This window comes from Mustela putorius, unplaced genomic scaffold, assembly GCF_011764305.1.
Source record: "Mustela putorius furo isolate JIRA1106 unplaced genomic scaffold, ASM1176430v1.1 tig00000551_pilon_pilon_pilon, whole genome shotgun sequence".
Classification (NCBI taxonomy): domain Eukaryota; kingdom Metazoa; phylum Chordata; class Mammalia; order Carnivora; family Mustelidae; genus Mustela; species Mustela putorius.
In genome coordinates, this window is record NW_025421412.1 from 7,541,735 (window position 1) to 7,549,596 (window position 7,862).

Here is a 7,862-nt window from a genome sequence, read left to right on the forward strand (position 1 = left end):
AGGGCAGGGGACCAAGAATAATAAGCAGAGTGGGTCATCTTAATTTACGCCCACTTGAATTTTCTCCAAATTTTGGCATTTCATCTTGTTCCTGGTGGCCTTTAGCCATGGAGACTGTAGAACAGCCATCTGTACTTGTTTATTTCCTAATATCCTTCCGATCTTCACCACTATTACTTACTCTGTGGTCCTGACCTTGTCAGTCTGTCAGTTGTGCCCTGGTGCTAAGAGCCCTTGTGTTCCTGCATATTGTCATTCTTCTTTGTTAGATCAGCCCTGCCATTCTCAAACAGCACTATGCCCGGATTCTGCTGCCCTTCACTCTATCTTCACTGGAGGAAGTAATCCTATTCCTTTCCCTTATCTCTAGCACCTTCTAACTCCTACATCTTACATTGTCTTTATGCTTTCTGCCTCTAAACTTCATGCGTTCCCCAAGAAACCGTCCTTGGTCATTTGCTTCTCCTGCCATCTCTTCCCTTGATGTGCTTTGTCTTGCCTTAAACGAGCCTCTCTATGATTGGTTAATGCCCAAAGTGGGTGAAAGGGCTCTCTGAAAAAGGGAAAATTTGACCCACCAATGAGGTCTAAACTTGAAACAGTTAGCGTGTGTCTTTTTAAATATCCAAAACAAGAGTTACGTTATAATCTATCAAGCTTGAACATGCAATTATGAGAATAAACAAGCATATCTGATACTTTAGAACAAAGAGATATAACAAGGATTAGACAGTATTCAAGCCGATGGATTATACTTACCCCTGTAAGAGTTTGACAAATAACATAGGCACAGAGCCCCGTATTAAACCACCCATCCATGAATGTTCTTTCTTGCTCCTTCATAACTCTTGACATTAACTGAATCACTCTGGATAATGAGGCTGAATATAGAGATCAGGATAACAAAAAGAATACATTAACCCCCCAAATTCCTGGGCCTCCTGATTCTCTCTTTCCTTGACTCCACCAAAATAATTTAATGAACCTCAGGGCAGGTTTAAGACAATCCTTTCTGGTTTGGCTTTTTCCTAACTGGTGTTGAGTCCTGTTGTGAAAGTCTGTAAAACTAGCCACTTGTTTTAGCTTTATTTTGATACTTTTATAGCACACATTAAAATCAATGTCAAGGGCGCCTCCTGGGTGGCTCAGTGGGTTAAGCAGCTGCCTTCGGCTCAGGTCATGATCTCAGGGTCCTGGGATCGAGTCCCGCATCAGGCTCTCTGCTCAGCGGGGAGCCTGCTTCCTCCTCTCTCTCTCTGCCTGCCTCTCTGCCTACTTGTAATCTCTCTCTGTCAAATAAATAAATAAAATCTTTAAAAAAATAAAAAATAAAATCAATGTCAATATCTTTTATTGTTTAAAGTCAAGAAAAACATATTTTGACAATTAAAATGTAAGTTGGTTATTTCTTGTCATATGTAAAATGTAGATAATTAACCAAACTTCTAGAATCAATATTTTTAAAGCAGGAAACCAACTTCTCCTAAAATACATTAAAATCTCCTTCAGCTTTATAACATATACTAATAAATAAATTCAGTAGTTTTCTTTTCTGAATTTATTAAGAATTATCAATGACATTCTTCTGATGTTACCCTTGTCACTTTTATGACTGGTGCTATGCTCTTTTTTTCCTCAATTACCACTATAATTATCACTGCATAATTTACAAATATTGCTTCCAGAAACTGTATTGTTCTTTCAGCTGTGTGTGTGTGTGTGTGTGTGTGTGTGTGATAGTCTGAAACATATCTCACATAGTTGAAGATAAGGCTTCTCATTTTTTGTCCTTAATTTTGATGGCACTATTTTTGTGTTAATTCCATGGTCATCCAGTGAAAAGCCACATGGGTAAAGCAGGACATTCACAGTGATAGAATAAACATAGAGTGACCCAGATGTTCAAGAGAGCAAGCAAATATGAAGGAAAAGTCAAGGAAATGGTATGCTAAATTGAATTAGTTATGAATATTTTAGAAACCTCATTGACTCTTTTGGTAAATACAAATCTTTTACTGAGATCACAGTTGCTTTCTCTCTTCAACAGCCTTCAGCTAATCATGGATTGCATTTTTGGTTCTTTATCTTCCTCCCAATTCCCACATTGGCTTTTAACTGATATTTAAACTCATATCTTGTACAAATAATATGTATTATTTAAGAGTATAACAGATTTGATATATATACACAGAAATTAATAACTTTTAAAACTTCTGAATGTGTCGTCTTCTTGTTTTGTTGGTCTGCTTGTTTTTTTTTTTTTTAATTAAATAAGGTAATATTTGGAAAAGAGTTTCTCTGAATGAGTTATTAGAGATACAAAATTTGAAATGCACTTAAAAAGATCACCTTATCTACTGATTTAGCCAAAATTAAAATTAATTTAGGGCTATATGAAGAAAATGCTACATGTGTTGAGTGGAGGCACCACTGTCTACTCATAGAATCCTTCTGTGAAAATTGCATACGTGATGGAGCCAAAGAGATGCTCCCCACAGACTGAATCTTACATAAATTTGTGAGAGTTTATTCTTAGGATGGAATTTAATAATAGGTTATTAAATGTCAAAGTGATTATTTACTATTATTTATTAAAGAAGAATTCTTGTATGAAAATAACAGATTGACTTAATAGTTTACAGTGCAAAATCAGTATAAGAGCACACTTCTATTAAAATAATTAAAATATAATAGACAGGTACTTGAATATTTATGACAGATCATCAAATTTTATTTATTTTTTATTTTCATTTTTTAGAGGGAGGAGGGGGCAAAGGGAGAGAGAGAATCTCAAGCAGGCTCGACACCCAGCACGGAGCTTGATGTCATGTCCCTGAGATCATGACCTGTGATGAAATCAAGAGTCAGATGTTTACCTAAATGAGCCACACAGGCACCATTTAAATTTTAAAATTCTGGGGAATACTGATAATGGAGGAGGCTATGCTTGAGTAGGATTGGGGAAATATAGGAAATCTCTGTACCTTTTGCTCAATTTTGTTGCGAAAAAACAATTTGCTCTAAAAAAAATCCTCTTGAAATGTTAAAACAAAATTCAGAATATGAAATTGTATGTAGACTTGGGTGGGAAAATGCAAAAATAAATCCTATACATGTTGATGGTTTTAATTTAATTTAAGAATAATAAAAATAATTAAAATAATTTTGTTAGGTTTGTTAATTTTCTCCGAAGAACTATAAAATCTCATAATTATCATATATAATATTTTTAAGCATGTAAGAATGATTTAAAATGCAGCATCCAAAAAGGATCTAATTGATATCATTGAGAACTTAACTTTTTGGAGAATTTTAATAGATACTAAATTTAAGAAACCAAAATCCAGTTGGTTCTTGACCTCTGTTTCCAAAAGAATTGCACACCCACAGACACCTTCTCACACACACACACAAACACACACGTGTACATACACCACACATGTACAGATAAGAAACATTATTTTTTATAAATGGAGAAGGGATAAAAATAAACAAAAATATAAACTATTTGTTTACATGCTTCAGAAAGTATCACAGTGAGCAATCCAACACAAATAATTTTCCAAATAAAAATAAAATGCCAAAGATACTGCTTTTAACGTTATTTGTTTGTTTGTTTGTTTTTTAGCTTTTGATCCTCTTTATCTATTTCACTCATACACACACACACACACACACACCCTCAAGAGCCCTCTGGCTACCACCTGTTTGTTTTCTGTATTTAGAAGTCTGTTTTTTTGTTTGTCTCTTTCCCCTCTCTTTATTTGTTTGTTCCTTTCGTTTCATACATTCCACATAGGTGTGAAGTCATAGGGTATTTGTCTTTCTCTGATTGACTTATTTCATTTAGCATTATACCTTCTAGGTCCATCTGTGTTGTTGCAAAAGGTAAGATTCCATGCTTTTTATGGCTGAGTAATATTTCATTATACATATATACACACACATACATATAATTCCATATATATTCCATATATACATGTGGTAGTCCATTATATATATCCCAGATCTTTATCCAGTCATCTACAGATGTGTGCTTGGGTTGCTTTCATATATTGCCTATTATAAATAAAGCTGCAGTAAACAGCAAGGGGACATTTCTAGAAAGAAAAGAAGGGAGGAAAGGAGCAAAGATGGAAGGAAGAAAGGAGAAAGAAAAGAAGTCAAAACACTTTTCTCCGAAGTACTAAAACAAAACAAAATCAAACCAAAGCAATAAAACTTCCAAATCGATACAAGGTACTTATAAGTAATACTAATAAATGTAAATGAATGAATGAATGAATGAATGAATGCAATAGCATGTTCTTTCTTCTTTTTTTTTTTTTTAAGATTTTATTTATTTATTTGACAGACAGAGATCACAAGTAGGCAGAGAGGCAGGCAGAGAGAGAGGAGGAAGCAGGCTCCCTGCAGAGCAGAGAGCCCGATGTGGGGCTCGATCCCAGAACACTGGAATCATGACCCAAGCCGAAGACAGAGGCTTTAACCCACTGAGCCACCCAGGCGCCCTGACATGTTCTTTCTTCTGATTCACTTTTATCCCTTATTTTATTGATGGCTACACTACCAACAACAGAAAAAATGAACATCTTATTTTCTACTTTTTGTGAGTCTCTCCTGTAACACTCACATGTAAGTATCAGCTAAACATTTTAAATTCAGTGGGATTTTTTTTTTTTTCAGTATGGTAGAAATGATGATATTTTTTCATCTACTTTTCCTTTTGAACATTTTCAAGATACTTTAAAAGTAAGCAATTTACTGTTAGGTGTCCCATAAATGGAAAAATGAGTTATTATTTTACTAGCTATGTCTTTTTATGTCTACACATAGTTTTTACATCAATAACTCTATCTTTTGTGACTGCACTCAAAAGGGTGTCTCTCAATCATACTTTGCTACACATTTTTTTTTTTTTTAACAGAGAAGTATTTTCCTTTGGGGCATTATGAGGAGTAATTTGCAGTGAACTTAGAAGCATATTGTCTTGGGTCCCTCCTTTTCCACCCCCACCCCCACCCCAGGTTCCTTCAGCTCAAGCTGGTCCAGCCCAGTTCTTGGGGGATGTATAAAGAAGAACATCTGTTCAGGAAGTGCTGCTTCGAGGGTGAGAAGATCTCAAAGAAATACCTAGATTGTACTCTGGTGGAAGTAAGAAAAGGCTCCCAAATCTCAGGTAGGAGACCTGGACAAAAAGAAATAGCTGGTGCCTTCTCATCTCACAGCTGGTCAGTTCCACTTTTTTTTTTTTTTTTTTTTTTAGATATATTAATTTGAGAGAGAAAGAGAAAGAACATCTGAGTGAGATCTGAGTGAGGGAGATGGGCAAAGAGAGAAGGAGAGAGAATCTCAAGCAGAATTCCCACGGAGCACAGAGCCAAATATGGGGCTGGATCTCATGATCTTGAAATCATGACCTGACCTGAGCTGAAATCATGAGTTGGTCACTTAATTGAATGAGCCACCCAGGCGTCCCTACAGTGGTCAGTTCTACTTTTTGATCTGAGAGCAAATTCATCTCTGATCAAGGATATCAAGGATATCCTCTGAGCTGAGGATAGATACCTTCTTTTTCTTTGTCAACAATGTCATTCCATCCACCAGTACCACAATGGGTCAACTATAGCAGGGACACCATGAAGACTTCTTTCTATACATTGCCTACAGTGATGAAAGTATCTATGTCTGTGAAGCTGCTGCCCCTGACTTGGGGGTTCCCATTCTACAAAGAGAGAGGTGGTCCTCATTCCTTGACCTACTCCTTCTTCAGTCTCAGCTACCACCTCCTTCCTTCACGACATGTACTTCCAAATGTTTGAGACTTTCCACCAGTTCCTCTTAGCAGGAGGGTTAATGGAGGAGGTGGCTTCTCAAACCTGTCCTTCCCTTTCTTCTACATCTCTGACTCTGTTTTAGACTTCTTGACTGTCAGTCTCTGTCACAGCCAGTGATTGTTGTGTTCCCCTTCTCTCTCTAACTGCCCAAGGGACTCAGAACCCTACCATTCCCTTCCTTCACTACCCCTTTTATTTGGAGGTAGATGAAAGACACTTAAATTGTGAGGAGAAAGTAGGAGTTATATCAATAAAGAAAAAACCATCAAGCTAGAAAAGGAAAAGAAACATATTGTCTTGGAGGCAAACATTTGTATGTGAAGCTAAGGATGTTCATGAACAAAGTCATGACTATGATGTTTTGAATTAACTAGTTACTTATATCATGTTACCACCTTTGATTTTATACCTTTAGTAATGGCCTACTGGTCCACAAGCAGGAACTCCCAGAATTCCATAAAGGCTTTGTGTCGGGGACCGCCTCCAGCCGGGAAAGTCCCCGCCATTACAAGATGGCGCTTGGCTCACTGCCAGCAAAATACGCTGCAAGTAAACAACAAATGTTCTGGTAAAGCCCGCCTAAAGGAGGACATAGTCATTGGCTGTTTCAAATTTAATCAGCATAGTAACAGGACTCTCATTGGCTCTCCCCATTGCTTGGCCCCTTATTGGCCACCCTGCCGCATATAAGCTAAGGAAGTTGACGAAATAAACAGATGAAGCATTAACACCGAACCAGGCTGATTGTCGTTCTTGCGGGTCGAGGGTGACAGCTGTGAAGCTCTTTAGTTAGTTGTTCTGTGACCTTCTTTCATGTTATCCACTGGACTCTATAGAGAGGCTTGCTCTCTGCCTTCCCATTTGAGAAGGACAACTTACTTTATCAATCTGCCCAACTGTTCACTCAATTTTGCCACAATTTCTGTCTTCTTTGGTTCAGGCACCACAGCCCTCTGCAAACATCTTTGCTCCCCTCTCTTGCCAAACTGTGTTAAGTGAGTTCCTGCCATTAGCATCCTAAGATCCTACATTTGTGGGAAAATGAATTAAACAGATATTCCCCATTTTATAGACTCAGAAACTAAGAGAGAGTCATACATGTGATCTCGTTCCAGAGTCCTTGGTCTTTAGAATTATGCCACTAAATAGCTACAAACAACCATTCATTTATTAACTTAATCATGAATTCATGTATTTAAGAAATAAAAACTGGGCTCATTCTATATGCCTCCTTTAGCTTCAAAAACCAACATATCCAATATTTTTAAAGCATCCTAATTCAAGCAAAGCATACTCAATAGCCTCTTTTGCATGCAGTACCTTGTTAATTCAAGTGCTGATTCAAGTGGTAATCCACATCTGCCTCCATCTAGATGGAGTTAATGCTAGAAAGACTATATGTTTGGAAGGAATAGAGTTTACATTTTAGCATCCAGAGAGTTTTTTGATTACTTTAGGCACATATTTTCACTGTACAACACAGAGAAATCTATCCAAATAAATTAACATCAATTTTTGAGTCATTACAAATATTTTAAAAACTATTTTACTTAGTTATTCATGAATGAGAGACAGAGAGAGAGAGAGAGAGAGGCAGAGACAAAGGGAGAAGCAGCTCCCCAAGCATCAGGGAGCTCTATGGACTTGCTCCCAGGACCCCAGGATCATGACCTGAGCCGAAGGCTGAAGTTTAACCATCTGAGCCACACAGGCACTAAAGTTATTACAAATATTTATAAGAAAAATGATATCTAGCAGTTCTTATACAATACCCCCCAGCATTTTTTCTTAATCAATATATATTTTCAGGTCCTTCCATGACATTTTACATGACTAGTATAACTATTTTGCTCCTTGAGGATTTAGGAAGTAAAATGCTATGAAGTGGTCAAGTCTCTATCTCTAGAAAAAGGAGTGATAATCAATGAACTTAAGAAACATAGGGAAAAATAAAAGAAAGAGTATAGCATTTCTCTTCCATTTCTTCTGTACTCAGTATTACATAGAAATTTGGTCATTTTAACA

The 7,862-nt window shown here is 36.8% G+C and overlaps 1 pseudogene; it reads left to right on the forward strand.

The window, feature by feature from the left end:
* The first annotated feature begins 5,067 nt into the window (after positions 1 to 5,067).
* Positions 5,068 to 5,845, forward strand: LOC123392401 (annotated as a pseudogene).
* The last annotated feature ends 2,017 nt before the right edge of the window (positions 5,846 to 7,862 follow it).